Here is a 15257-nt window from a genome sequence, read left to right as displayed (position 1 = left end):
TTGCAAAAATATTAAATGTTTTACCATTTTTCGGAAAACAATGGTTTATATGATATAAAATAATCACGCATATGTGACTCAGAGAATGCTTTTTTACATTCTCTTTGTGACTTTGTATATTTTTATTCAAAGCATTTCTCTTTAATCATTCTCGCATGAATTCAGTCGTTTTACATATATTTCTGCCTTTGAATGTGCTAATTTCTGCTAAATAGCAGCGAGAATAGTGAATTCCTTACAAGAATTCTATCAGCCAGAGAATGTGAAGACATAGAGAAGGTGCAGGTTCGATGTCGAACATTTTATAGGATTGTAGTACGGAATTCACCTCACAACTACAGAATTCACGCTGTGAAATATTTTTAACAGTTCTCTCACATACTCAAACAGAGAATATGAAGGGAAATACATATAAGTATGTATTTTCGGCATATGATGAAATGGCATATATGCCCAAGCAGAGAGTATTGAAGAAAAATAAGTTCTTTGATATTCCACTTTTAACAGCGAAAAATGCGTAAAAAACACATCTCTCACACAGAGAACATAAATACATTTTTTATTGTCTCACATACTCAAGAATATGAAGACATAAATATATGTTTGCATGCCCATGATGATACTCCCAACCACAGCATTGTGATATTTTCATGCTTCAATTTTTACTTTGAACCAGGCAATCGCAATGTATGCAAATATGTATGCTTTTGCGTTTTGCCGTCGGTATTTCCATATTGGCATGTAAAAATAATTATGGGTATAATTTTGTATGAATTCATGCATAGTAATATTTACAGTCAATGTGGACTTGCATAAATAACAGAAGCATCACAAGTCAATAGTAGGACAAGGACAAATGTAGTAAACTTTACAACAAAGACGATTTCATTCATAAACGCAGGCGCAAATTCCACAAGCGACCTCGCTTAATTCATAAAAACATACGCCGTAACATCTCCCCGAGCATGCCTTTGCCAACAAGTGACTTTTGGCGACTATGACAAACGCTAAAAATCATAAATTGGACAACTTTCTGATACTTCTTCACAGAAAGAAGTGAGAAAAGTGGCAACAACGCAGTTGTCGATTTATAATATTTGTCCATTCTAAAATATTTTTCCGCGATTCGCAAAAATCTGCGTCGATATGTATTCAGGCTCATACATATACATACATACATATTTACGCACGTTTGTAGGCAAAGCTGTTACAGCGGCAAGGGAAGCGGTGACAATCGGCGGCCATTCGTTTATTTTTTTCGGCATCATACAAGTGCTGAACACTATGAGCGCGACAGACTGCAAACGACATCTGTCAAATACTAGAATACACACTTTCTTCTACATAACTGTGTCCATAAGAACGTGTGTATTTTAATATTTGACAGATGTCGCTTGTAGTCTGTCGCGCTCAATGTGTTCAGCATTTGACTCTTTGTCAAAACGCCAGTTTCGGCCATTGGTTGACCGTGACAACGGAAATGCGAAAGATGCGTGCGACACTTGTTATTATGAATGTAAGTACATACTTATGTATGTGGCTCGCATTTGCTTTCGTAAACTGACAGACAAATGTGCTAAAGAAATAATATATATTATGTCCATACATGTATATGCCATAGAAATTCTATTGGTGCAAATATGGAAATGATAACGAAATAATGCGAATATGCAAAAATTATATATAAATATAACTTTTTTGAAAAATTAAAAAATTAAAAAATGTAATTAAATTATTTTTTACCTAATTTTTCACGATTTTGGAAAAAAAATTATAATTTTTAACATTTTTCCGAAACAAATGGTTCATGTGATACAATGGTTGATGACGGCTTCGTATTATTTTCTTATGTAATACGATAAGTACTTTTGTTGCGCAAGTCACTAGACCTGTGTTTCCCAAAGTGGGCGATAACGCCCCCTTGTGGGAGCTGCAGGTATCAAGGGGGCGGTAAGAGACCCAGAAAGAAAATGGGGGCGTTATGTAGAGGCCTGGGGGGTTATTTATAATTTTATTTAGCTAGGAGGCCTCTTAGACAATGACTACATGAGCTCTCGACTCTCAACAACAACTTGTGAACATCAACTAATATGAATTAAAAGATTGCTCAAACTCGGTTCTATATTTCTCTCCGCGTAGTTGATATATCTGTCCTATTTTATTGAATATAGAAAAAATGAAAATCATGTCAATCGGTCGCTCCGTTTCATAACGGGGCATCTGCACAGGATAGAATTTATAGAATACTAACTGTCAAACGTATTGCTATTGCCAATGCCAAATCTGTATGTGGGCATTTGCTATCATATCATATCCGTTTCATAACGGGGCATCTCGACAGGATAGAATTTATAGAATACTAACTGTCAAACGTATTGCTATTGCCATTGCCAAATCTGTATTTGGGCATTTGCTATCATAATATAATCTTTTGCGCAAAGGTGTAGGGTAGGTAAGTTAGAGCTGATGTAGCGAATGCTTTGAGCTCTTGAATAATTTATTTTATCACTTCGGGTAGGTAGCTGATTGACGCACGTTTTGAGCTTTTGAACTCCTTAAATCTTTTATGTGAAAAATAAAAAAAGGATCTTTATCTTTTCTTACAAATGTATTTCTGGGGAAAATAAGATAATACGAAAAGGAAAAAGATCCTTTTTTACAAATGTACTTCTAGGAAAAATAAGAATTCATATTTTTGGACTACTATATAATAATTGTGCTTAAGCATTCCTATGTAAACAATGTAATATTTATTTTATTTTCATTTGTGGTTTTGCTCGCAATAGATGAGCATTACTTACGCCTCCTTTACACTACTCGCGAAGTTAAACGTATTTCTCAAAGCAAAACAATGTCGGAAGTAAAAAAGAGGAGACGGCAATACTGTGCGGAATACATTAAATTCGGATTCATTGAAAATCTCGCAAACCCATCCTCGCCTTTGTGTCTTCTATGTCTAAAACATTTTCGAATGAAGCAATGAAGCCTTCAAGACTGCAAGATCATTTGAATGAAATGCATCTAGATAAGAGAGACAAGAATGTAGCATATTTTCAAGACCTAGAGAAGAAGCATAATACTCAGCCAAGTGTAGCAAAACTATTTTCGGCGGCTGCTAAGCAAGATGACGACGGACTTCGAGCTTCGTACAGTATCTCTTTGTTAATTGCTCAGAAAGGCAAACCACATAACATCGGAGAAGAGTTAATATTGCCAGCAATAAATGAAGTAATAACTACCGTGCTTCATAAACCGGCCGCAGATATTATCCGAAAAATTCCTTTGAGTAATAATTCTGTGCAAAGACGAATTGATGAAATGGCTGAAAACATTGAAGAATCATTGTACGTTCACCAGAGGTCAAGTCAATTTTCAATTCAGCTGGATGAGTCCACTTTACCAACTAATGAAGCATTGTTGTTGTCTTACGTGAGTTTTATTAAAGATGAGAAAATATGTGAAGAACTATTATTTGATAGAAATTTAGAGACTGATACAGAAGGTGAAACCATATTCAATATATTGGAAAAGTTTTGCGATGAGAAAGAGATTCCTTTGAAAAATATTATTTCAGTTGCTACGGATGGCGCTCCGGCTATGACAGGATGCCATAAAGGCTTCACAGCGTACTTAAAAAATAAAAATCCAGATGTGCTTGGTGTACATTGCGTTATTCATAGACAACATTAAGTTGCTAGAAACTTAAGTGAAAAACTATTTCAATCACTGCAATATGTCATCAAAGCAGTCAATAAGATCCGCAACAGCTCTTTGAATGATAGATTATTTCATCAGCTTTGTGTTACTAATGACGAGGATTTCAATCGTTTGTTGTTTCATACTGACGTTCGTTGGCTATCAAGAGGCAATTGTCTGACTCGATTCTACAACCTGTTTGACTCAGTTATAGAGTTCTTGGAAATAAAGATACAGAATTTCAAGACAAGCTCATAACATCAAAGAATGATATAGCTTACATGACAGACCTGTATAAATTGTTCAGCGACATGAATTTCCAACTGCAAGGCGATAAACTAAATTTAATTAAAACAAAAAACGTAGTTGCTGCTTTCGCAGCCAAACTGCTTCTACACAAAAAGAATCTGGGTAGACGTGAGTTTCACAAGTTTCCGAATTTATCAGTATCATGCAGTAACGACGAATTGTTTGCCTACTGCCAACATTTGGAAAACCTCCACATTGACTTCACCGAACGATACCAGGACATTTTGAACTTGGAAATACCAGACTGGGTGTTGGATCCGTTTTCAAATGTCAACACAGCAATGCCACCTCAGCTGGAAGAAGAACTTATAGAATTGACAACAAACGAGGAAATAAAAATCAAGTTCAAAAATGGTTACCAAGAATTTTGGTTATAAAAACCGATCTTGCAATTGTACCCTGGATTTAGGTCAATCGTTCAACGATTCTTGATAGCATTCCCATCGTCATATTTGTTTGAACGTGGATTTAGTGCTGTGACAACACTGCTTACTAAAAATAGAAATCGTTTGCTTGTTACCCAACGTGGCGACTTGCGACTGTTCTTGAGTAAATTGGAACCTGATATTAACAAAATTATTAAACAGCATCAGATTCATCCTTCACATTAGTTTTTATATATGTATCGATTATTTTAGTTTTATTTTTAATAAAATATTCTCTATTTTAATACTATAAAGTTGTATTTCAATAATCATTCTTATTGGCAGGTGGAGCCCGTAAGAGTTAACTTGAGACCTAAGCGCCGTTGTATGTTACCTACTGCGCTTAAGTTTCAAGTTGCTGGTTATGGTAAAAGTTTCGTTAATTAATTTGAAGTTATAGTGGTTTTTAAATAGGTGACAAAATGGGGGCGCTAAAAAAATATCTATTCTATGGGCGGTAGACAAAATAAGTTTGGGAACCACTGCACTAGACGATGGTCTTTTTTACATATCCTGCAAGCAACATGACGATGTGATGTATTCTTTCGATGAGAGATAGTTTTCGAGTTGTGTGATGGTGATCATCACTTTCCTTTTCCTCACAAATAGTTGAAAAGGTTGACTGGAAACACCGAATCTAGTTCTTGCATTTGGAAGAACTGCCATTATTTGGGTTCGTCGAGCTTTTTCTTGATGTATTATTATTTTAATCTTTGCTTTGGGTATCCAAAATTCTGTTCGTAGGAGTCGAAGAAATAGCTTATTACCGCCATGTAATATTGTTAAATGGGTGAATTGAATTAGTAGTTCTGACATTTGACTATTATAGGGTAATAAGATTATACGATAGCGCTGCGGAATTGGTTAACCCTCCGCCACTTCTTTAGAGCCTATGAACAGCTTTAAAGTCAATAATGAACTCTTCTTGGGTACTTGGATTTTACTGATCAAAGCATCATATTCTTCTTGGAAATGTGTTTTTTGGGTTTGAATAAATAACTTCATTCATGTTGTTTTAAACTTTTCCAGGGTAATTTCGTGGTTTGAGTAGTCAGCCTCTCGTCTCCTTGGTGAGGCATTTGCTAAAACCCTGAATAAGTAAGCGATAACTTAAATAGCTCTGGGGAATGAGGATAACCTTTCGAGTATATCTTCTTGGGCTGTTTTCGCAAACGTCTTAACAGGTTTTAATTCCACGGTAGTGTTGTATGATTTTTCTGTTGCTGGAAAATGCTTCTTTTTATGTTGTAACCATTAGAGTCCGTGCCACCAGAGCACATTGGTCGATTTCATAGGCCAAAAATAAAAGTTTGAAATTTACCACTGTTTGTATCAAGGCTATTTCTTAAAATGTCAATAAAATTAACGGTAAATACATTTTTAGTCTATCCCATTCATAGGGGCTACGAAAAGCAAAAGAAGTGAGACAGTAGAAACACACCGACTGTACAGTGAAAATAAAGCTTAAAAATTGGCTCTTATAATAAATTAAATTACGATATAAAATCGTGTTTAATCCCCATAGATCGAAATGAGTATTGATAATAAAAGCATATTTTATATAACAGAGTAGTTTTATGTAATAATATATTGTTTTATTATTTTAAAACAATTGTTTTATAAGTGCCCTTTTGAGTGGCATGTTTTTCCTTATATATCGTTTTAAGGTAAACAAAAAGTTGTGATCCCTGTCTCGCCCTTAAATGAATCAAGTTTGTTTATATTAGTTAATGGTTTCTAAGTCTATGCTTTTGATTTCAGCTGCAACTTTCTTTGTTGTTCATGTTATTCTACCAGGCATGCGATTTTTTTTGTGTTATTTTTTATAATTTTTTGTATTTACGTGTAAGTATATTCGTGCATATTTTATTGTTTTTTATGTTTTTTTTTCATCATACATATATACACATATTTGAGCTTTGGTTTTCATTTTATCATTTTCTCACTTTTATCAAATGTTTGTTTTATACGTACTTTTTTTTTCAGGCGCATCATATCAATGTAAACTTGCACGCCTATATATTTTTGAATTGTGGTGTTTAGAAAATGTGTGAAGTAATATCACTTAACACCGAAGCAAATTTAATAAAGCATCAGTATATACTTATTAGAAGCTTCGTTAACAAAAAACTTGATACTAACTTTTAAACAGTTTCAAAGGAAAAACAGTTATCCTGAGCCAATAAAGGTCTCAGAATCTGATGTTGAAGTTGAGATAAAAAAATTATTGGACCACATTGCGTCAGAAATGTAATTAATGAAAGGAATGAGTCCTCTAATTACCTATTATCAATAGGAAGATGTAGCTTTGATCGCAATTCTGGTCAGAGCGAATATAAGCAGAAATTTGAAAATAATAATTTGGAAGACAATAATTTATTTGTCACGGCATATGTCCCTGTATAACTGATAATAAAATCGCAAAATGATAAAGAGCACAAGCAAATTTGGAAAAACTGCAGACCGACCTTCGTCCACCCGCTATTGCCGTCCTTTTCAAATTCAATTTCAAAAGGAATTAGTTTAATAAACCCTCAATGCACTAGATTTGCGCTAGATCTCGCAAAGGAATTAACTTCAAAATATTTCTGGTATTATCTTCGTCCGTCAGTCCGTAAAATTTTAATTCACGCTCTTGATGTTATTCACTATGCACCAGTTTCAATTGCAGAGCTCTCATAATAATCTGCTGAGTCAAGCAATAAGGACGTTAAGATGTATCGACTCCATCATACATGAAAGAACTAACGGATCGCTACAAATCAGGACTTGTTAAACCGATTGCTTTTGAGCTTAGATCCTTCCATCACCAGTCAAAGAAACTATCATGCAAAAGTAAATCAATTTTAATATAATCAGTTTTTGATTTAGTTGAATAATACTCAAGAAAATCCTTTTTCGTTTATCAAATTTTTTTAATTTAATATAATTAATTAACGTTTGTTACCATCGCGGGGTGGCAGAGTGGGAAACGGGAGAGGGAGATTTTAAAGAGCTTTGGCAAAAGTTTCACTTTTATATATGCAGTGGAAGTATTTTTGGCCGCTGATTCCATACAAGACCGCCCACTGTGCAGAGGTTGCAATTCAATACTTTTGTTGGTGTAAATCCCCGGCTTGCAAAGTGTGCGGGATCATCTTGGCCTTCAACATGATTCCAATTATTGACTACCACATTCTCGGTGATTGCAAGTACTCGGTGAGAATACCATGAACATGGTGTGTCTTGTTTATCCAAGCGAGAACTATGGTGGAGTCATTCCAAAAATAACTTTTATTTTGGGTTAAGTGTAGTTGGGATTAAGTGGAGTCAACAAGGTTAGCTAGGAGGACCGCTCCGCAGAGTCCCAATCTGGGTAGGGATACGGTTTTAATGGGATCAACTCTTGGTTTTGATAGTGTTCGGGCAAGCCGTGGAATTCGATGAAGGCAGTATAGGAAAAATGGTTCATCTGGGTATTTCAATTTAGTTTATATTTTCATAATCCTTAACGAAACTGTTTTATAGATGAAGGGTGAGTGGCTTTAGACTTTCATCACAGTCAGATATATCTAGCCATTTTTGTTGCGTTATTATTTTTGCCGTTAGTATTATTGGATTAAGCCAACCGGCTGGGTCAAACAATTTTGCAATGGCTGATAAAACGTCACGTTTGGTGTGGGGGGGGGGTTTCTCCATTAGATTCAGGTCGAAAGCTGAATTCCCTGTGTATCAGAGTATTGTGCTTTTTGTGACATTTACGACACGAGAAGTTGGCCACACAGTTCTTCGAACTATGCGATATGGCTAAGCAGTTATAGCATTAACTAAATTTTTTGATTGTGGTGATTCATTACGAGAAATTTAAGACATTCTCGATTAGGGTGTTGCTGTTTGCAGAGATTGCAGCTTCCTGTTTCTAAATTGCGTTGAAGTTATTATTCTGATCGGTATTTGAAGGTCCAGCAATTGGGGCATTAGATACGTTTGCATAAAAAGTATTATACTTCTTTCCGTCTGCTCTTTCAACCGCACTGGTGTGAAATGGGGGTAATGGCTATTGAAGCTTTGGAATGTCCTACAGATTTGTGGCTGAGGAAACTGTCCAAATTTGAACACGTCAATATATTTGAATTGCTCGAGTTTCTTCAGGTAGCTTTGAACTACAAAGATATAGTATCAATATCGGATCCCAGCTTGTCGAGTCAATCTCAAGGTTGGTTAAATTGGTTAAAACGGTATTAACTGTTCGTTGTAACCTTTTTATAGCACAACCTGTTTTTTAAGTCATATGTGGTAGGTTAAAAAGGGTCTTTAATTGTGTATTAACCAGCAATATCTTATTTTCATGTTGGTCGACTAAATTTTTCCAGACAAATATGAAACCATCGTTTGTTAGGTGAGCGTTTTGACTTATCTCTCTTGCTCTTCCTCGAGCCTTTTGAGTAAAATAAAATAATCTTTCAACATATCCCGAAAGGTGGCTCAAGTCGTATAATCTCCGTAAAAGATGCCGGTGTCGCATGGCGGAAGGGGAACTGCGGGAACGAAATTTATCATCGTGGGTTTGGTTGACATTTGTTTTTTAAGGAATCTATATCTTCGTTTTTAGAAGATAAGCAAAGAGTTACATTTGTTAGCTTTTTCTGTATATATACATACATACTTTATTGAAATCGATGGTTTCACGACTTTCACGATAAATTCTTCTAATAGTATCGTATGAGTGCTTTGTTTTTTCATAAAGCGAATTTAGTTCAACTGCGTTAATTACAAAAGTGTAGACCGATCCATCTTCATTTTGGGTATGGAGATAGTCTTCCACGAATTCAATTAAATCCGTTGTCGTGATTTTAAAATCTTCTATTTCCATAGTTGAGTAAGAGGAATTTAATATTATAATTATTTGAAAGGAAAAAATAAGGCATGTTAGAAGAAAATTTATGAAAACAAACTTTGAAAATTTTTCTCTTGGTAAAGTTTACGTATGAATGTACAGTATATATCGTCATCTGAAATGCAAAATAACGTATCATCAAAAAATTCGAAATTAAGTGTCTTATTGATTACGCTTCACTACTTCAAATTACGTACATAATAATACATATGGTCAACATTTTCAGATTCTGCGGTCAGGTATAAACCAGTTTTAACCAATATTAAAATTTTGTTTCACTCATGTTCCATTTTATTTCGTGTTTCATTCATGCCACTGTAAATTTCCGAAAATGATGTTAAGTTATTTTGCATTTCAGGTGACGATATACAAGTAATTAAATAGTGCAAGCTAAATTTTTGTCACCCGAGCAGCGACAAATGAAATGTGCTTAAGTGCGTTTAAGAAAACCATTTGACAATTAGTTTTTTTTTTTAACAAACATGATTTGCACGTTAAATTATTATAAAAAAAAACCGTATCAAAGAGAACTTCTTCAACATATCGCAGATTTATGCGATCTGACCAAAAATGCCTTCGATGAGTGCTTGGAGCGCACCTATGAGAGCTGCCTCTGCCACCATCTCAAAATTGTGCTTGGCGATTTCAACGCCAGCGTGGGAAAATAAGGTTTATTTGGCACCCGCTTCTGTGCAGCAAAAAACGAACGTCAACAAACACAAGAAGGGTTCGACCTTGAGAAACTGCCATCACAACAGATAGACGAACGATTTTCTACTCGACTTGCTCTTTGAGAGCAGTGCTCTTTGTGAGCACTCATCAGCCAATCGATATAAGGGAACTGAGGGAGGACATTTCAAGCTCCTTAAAGTGGCCGTACACGGCATACATGTGTGTTCGATCGGTATGTATACGACTGCGATTTACTACTGTATGGGCTTGAGCGCATGTTTAATTTTTTACGATCGGTGTGCACACACGTCTATGGCGAAACAATTTCATACAGATCGAGTACACATGGTGTCGGATCCGGCTACTATAACAAAAAGCTGCAAACAAAACCATTGGTCTTCCGAAAAGGCAAAAATACAGCTGATCCGACGAGGAGTGCTGTGTCACAGCGGAGAGCAAACAGACTGCCTACCTCGCAACGTTACAATCGACTATAACACGTGCAAGATCGGATAAATACTGATAGTTGAAGAGGGAGGCGAGATGCATTTGCAGCCAAAAGAAGAAAGAAGCCGAGATGCGTGATTACGAACAGCTTGACGATGGAGTAGACGTTCCATTGCCCGACCATGTAGAAGTTCGAATAGCAATTACCCGCCTGAAGAACAGCAAAGCGGCCGGGGCCAATGGATTACCGGCCACACTATTCAAACACGGCGGCAAAGAACTGATCAGAAGCCTGCGTCAGCTTCTTTGTAGAATATGGTCGTACGAAAACATGCCCGACGATTGGAGTTTAAGTGCGCTTTACCCAATCCACAAAAACAGAGACCCCACAATCTGCGCCAACTACCGTGGGATAAGCCTTCTCAACGTCGCATATAAGGTTCTATTGAGCGTGTTGTGTGAAAGATTGCAGCTCACAGTCAAAGAACTGATTGGGCCTTATCAATTACTGATCAGATATTCACCATGCGCCAAGTCTTGGAAAAGATCCAATGAAAGGAGAATCGACACACACCACCTTTACGTCGATTTCAAAGCTGCTTTTAACAGCACAAAAAGGAGCTGCCTTTAAGCCACGATGTCTGAATTTGGTATCCCCGCAAAACGAATACGGCCGTGTAAACTGATTCGGAGCAACACAAAAAGCTTCGCCAGAATCGGAAAGGATCTCTACGAGCCGTTTGATACCAAACGAAGTTTCAGACAATGCTACTCTCTATGGTGCGACTTCTTCAATCTGCTGGTGGAGAAAATAATTCGAGCTGCAGAACTTAATCGAGCAATCTTTTATAAGAGCGTACAGCTGCTGACGTATGCGGATGATGTTGATATCATTGGCCTTAACAACCGCGCCGTTAGTTCTGCTTTATACAGTACTAGCGGGTCCGGTGCCTGCTTCGCACGGCAAAACAAAATAAGAAAAGAAACACACTTGTTTTTAATAAAGTTGGGTTTGTTCCCTATTATTCAACTTTTAATTCTAGTTTCTTGCAATCTTAGACTATCTATCACTTAAACTATCTTTTAGAGCTCTTTCGTAGACAACATTTTTGGTTTTGCCATGAGTTGTTGTGTAGATAAAGAAAACTGAAGGCTTGCCAACACTTGAGCACGAAACATATAACTGGCCGTGTGAAAAGCAAGGATATTCTAAATCAATTCCACACAATTCCAACGATTGCCCTTGCGCTTTATTTATTGTAATAGCAAATGCAAGACGTATTGGAAACTGTAGTCTTTTGAATTCAAAAGGTAAATCTGATGGAATCATTGGAATTCGTGGAATCAATACATCTTCACCTTTAAACTTTCCCTTTAAAATTGTTTCTACGATCAAATTGTTCATGACCTTTCTAACCGCTAATCTTGTCCCATTGCATAATAGTGGTTGATTTATATTTCGAAGCATAATAATGGGAGCACCCACTTTCAATTGTAAACGATGAGGTGAAAATCCGGGTAAGTCTAATGAATTCAAAAATTCTGTCGGATAATTAACAGCGTAATTGATTCGTAACCGTGTCAACTGATTGATATGTTACAACCTCGCCAGGAACATGGGTTAAAATGTCTGCATTCATTTGACCAACGTGTTTATTTTTAGCGGCCAGTATAGCTCTTTCAGCTAACCAATTATGATTGCGATAATTTTCTGCAATATTTGAAAAAAAACACTTGACACCAATCCTTCTTTTGTCGGTGCAATATTACAAAAGTTATCTGGTAAAGTGATTAAGCCAGTTTCACGACCAACAGCAAGTTGACCATTGCCTATTGCCAACAGTTGCCTTGAAAATGTGTCGGCCGATGGATCGTTTTGAATTTGTACTCGCACATTTGTAGTCAAATTGTTATCTGCTGTTGTTGAACGGGGAATCACAGGCAATGTCTGACGAAAATCACCAGCCAACAGAATCAAAGCGCCACCAAATATCTGTTGATCATTACTACGCAAGTCTTGTTATGTCCTGTCTAACGCTTCCACTGATTTCTTATGGGCCATTGTACATTCATCCCACACTATTAATTTGCATTGTTGCAAGACTTTGCCCATTCCCGAATTTTTGGAAACATTACAGGTGGGATTTTCATTTACATACATTCATATTCCGTGGTAATTTAAGTGCAGAATGGGCTGTCCGACCACCATCTAATAACGTCGCTGCTATGCCAGACGATGCAAGTGCCAATGCCACATTACTCTGTGATCTTATCACATCAGAAATGTTTTGCCAGTTCCTCCTGGAGCGTCTAGATCATGGATCAGATGGAAAACATGTTGTAATAATAATAGGAAATAATGTTCGTATTTGATGAGAAGAACCCTTTGCTGATGCATCCCTAAGTGTCGCATTCCAATGATTATCATCTTCCAGTAAATGCAATTCCTGACATGATTGACGACAAGTGTGACACTGTAGGCCGTTAACTCTTTTCAAACTCAAAAAAGATATAGGGTCACGAACATGAATCAATAATAGACGCAAATAAAAACATTCAGCATGACTGGGATGCACTGTGTTGAGACGTCCAATGGCATCACTTTCAAAAATGCCAGCATAACCTTGAACTGGTCTTCCTTGCTTACGTCTATTGATCATTTTGACACAATTCAAAAAACGATAATAATGTAGTGCTGGTGGTCGCTCTGCAATTTGCTGTGCAGCACGAGTATCAACCGTGTAATATATACGTTGTCCAATTTCCAAATGTACTGACAAATGAATAACTGCCGGATTTCGATCATGAATTGGGAACGATAATATTCTCCAAACTGCCTCATTGCTACTGATATACCTTCCCATTTGATATTGTGTTATTTGATCATTTCGGTTCTCTGCAACACCAAACACAGCCATGTCGCTGCCTTTATTTACATACATGCAGATATATTTAATCGATTTAACAGAATTGCAATATTCAACATTGATATGAGCATTGAATGCTTTTTATAGTATTGGCGAATAGGGGACAACCCACCTATTATCAACTGTAATATCTTGATTATTGACTCGTAGATTGATTGATTTGCCATTATCATGTGTTGAGCGTCGGCGATACAATGGGTAACCATTATTTCCATTAATTGTTTCGGAAATCAAATCTCTGGGATAACGCTCGTGCATTTCCCATCTTTCCTACATGGCGAATTAATATTTAGAACACCACATGGTCCATGAATCATACTTTTTGTAACAACATCAAATAAACCTGGATCGATTTCAGAGAAATGATAACAAATTGCTATTTGCATCACTCCGTGCAATGCTCTCCAATACACAAACGACCAAAATGTATTCAATACTAATGAATGCTGTATGCGGTACAAAATGCGGTTTTGCCTGCGGTAAAAACACACTCGCTTCACATACGCACCGGTATATATATATATGGTTCATATAAACCATATATGGGCCACTGTCTACGTAGTGTATAAGTTTGGTTGAAATCGCACTACGCGTTTATGATTAGTTGGGCGACGTACATATACGGACTTATTTTTATATATATAGATACAGACTAGATAAGGAAGCAAAGCTAATGGGTGTGGTGGTGAACGAGGGTAAGATGAAATATCTTTTGTCAACAAATAAATAGTCGCCGCAATGGCGACTAGGCTCCCTGTATCTGTTGACAGTCATAACTTCGAAGTTGTAAATAACTTCGGAACCAGTATTAAAACCAACAGCATTGTCAGCCAGAATAATTCTTGCCAACACGTACTACTTCGCGACAAGTAAGCTATTGAGAAGTAAAGTCCTCTCTCGACGAATATAAACAAAGCTCTATGTCACTTATTATTTACCACGACGAGGCATGAACGATGACAACATCTGACGAGTAGACGTTAGGAGTTTTTGAGAGAAAGGTTCTTAGAAAGATTTATGGTTCTTTGCGCGTTGACCAAGGTGAATATCGCATTTTGACATAGTTCAGCGAATTAAAATACAGCGGCTACGCTGGCTAGGTCATGTCGTCCGAATAGAAGAAACCACTCCAGCTCTGAAAGTATTCGATGCAGTAACCGCCGGGAACCAGAGAGGAAGGCCTCCACTCAGTAGGAAAGACTAGGAGGAGAAGAACCTGACTTCGCATAGATTCTCCAATTGGCGCCACACAGAAGAAACGACTGCCACGTTGTTTTTAACTCGGCTATAACAGTAAGCGATGTCTACGCCAAAACCGGTACAACAAGTGGTTAATGTTTAAAATGAGATTTTGGTCGCAAGGTCGATCGATGAGAGAAATTTTTGGTCGTCAGTCAATTTGTGCGGAATAAACCGTGCACACACCTTTCGTAAGCCCAAATGTCGGTCAAAATGCCATAAATCGACGTTTTGGGGATGCTCAATTCTATTTCCATGAATTTCAATAATGATTTTGGATGGTTTCGGTGAATTCACGCACAGTTTCGATGGGGTTTTCGGTGATCACGGATTTTGATTGGCCCACATGTTGATCGTCATTTATGTCCTCACGATCACTTTGAAAACGTTGAAACCATTCGTGTACTCTGATACGGGATAGGCAATCACCACCATAAGCTTGTTTCATCAATTAAAAAATTTCGGTAAAAGTTTTACCAATTTTAAAACAAAACTTAATTTGGCTTTTTTTGAAGCTCATTTTCGCACCGATAACTCAAACATACTGACACTTATAGTAAAACGCAATAACTTCACTTCCAATCAATGAAAGGTCATGAAATTTTCGATGGACAATCAGATTCTAACGCACCAGTCGACATATAGATGCTTGGTAGCGGGCGCTAG

Source organism: Bactrocera tryoni, unplaced genomic scaffold (assembly GCF_016617805.1).
Source record: "Bactrocera tryoni isolate S06 unplaced genomic scaffold, CSIRO_BtryS06_freeze2 scaffold_25, whole genome shotgun sequence".
In the NCBI taxonomy this organism is placed as follows: Eukaryota; Metazoa; Arthropoda; class Insecta; order Diptera; family Tephritidae; genus Bactrocera; species Bactrocera tryoni.
The sequence above is the reverse complement of the archived record's forward strand: the minus strand, read 5'-3'. Positions refer to the sequence as shown.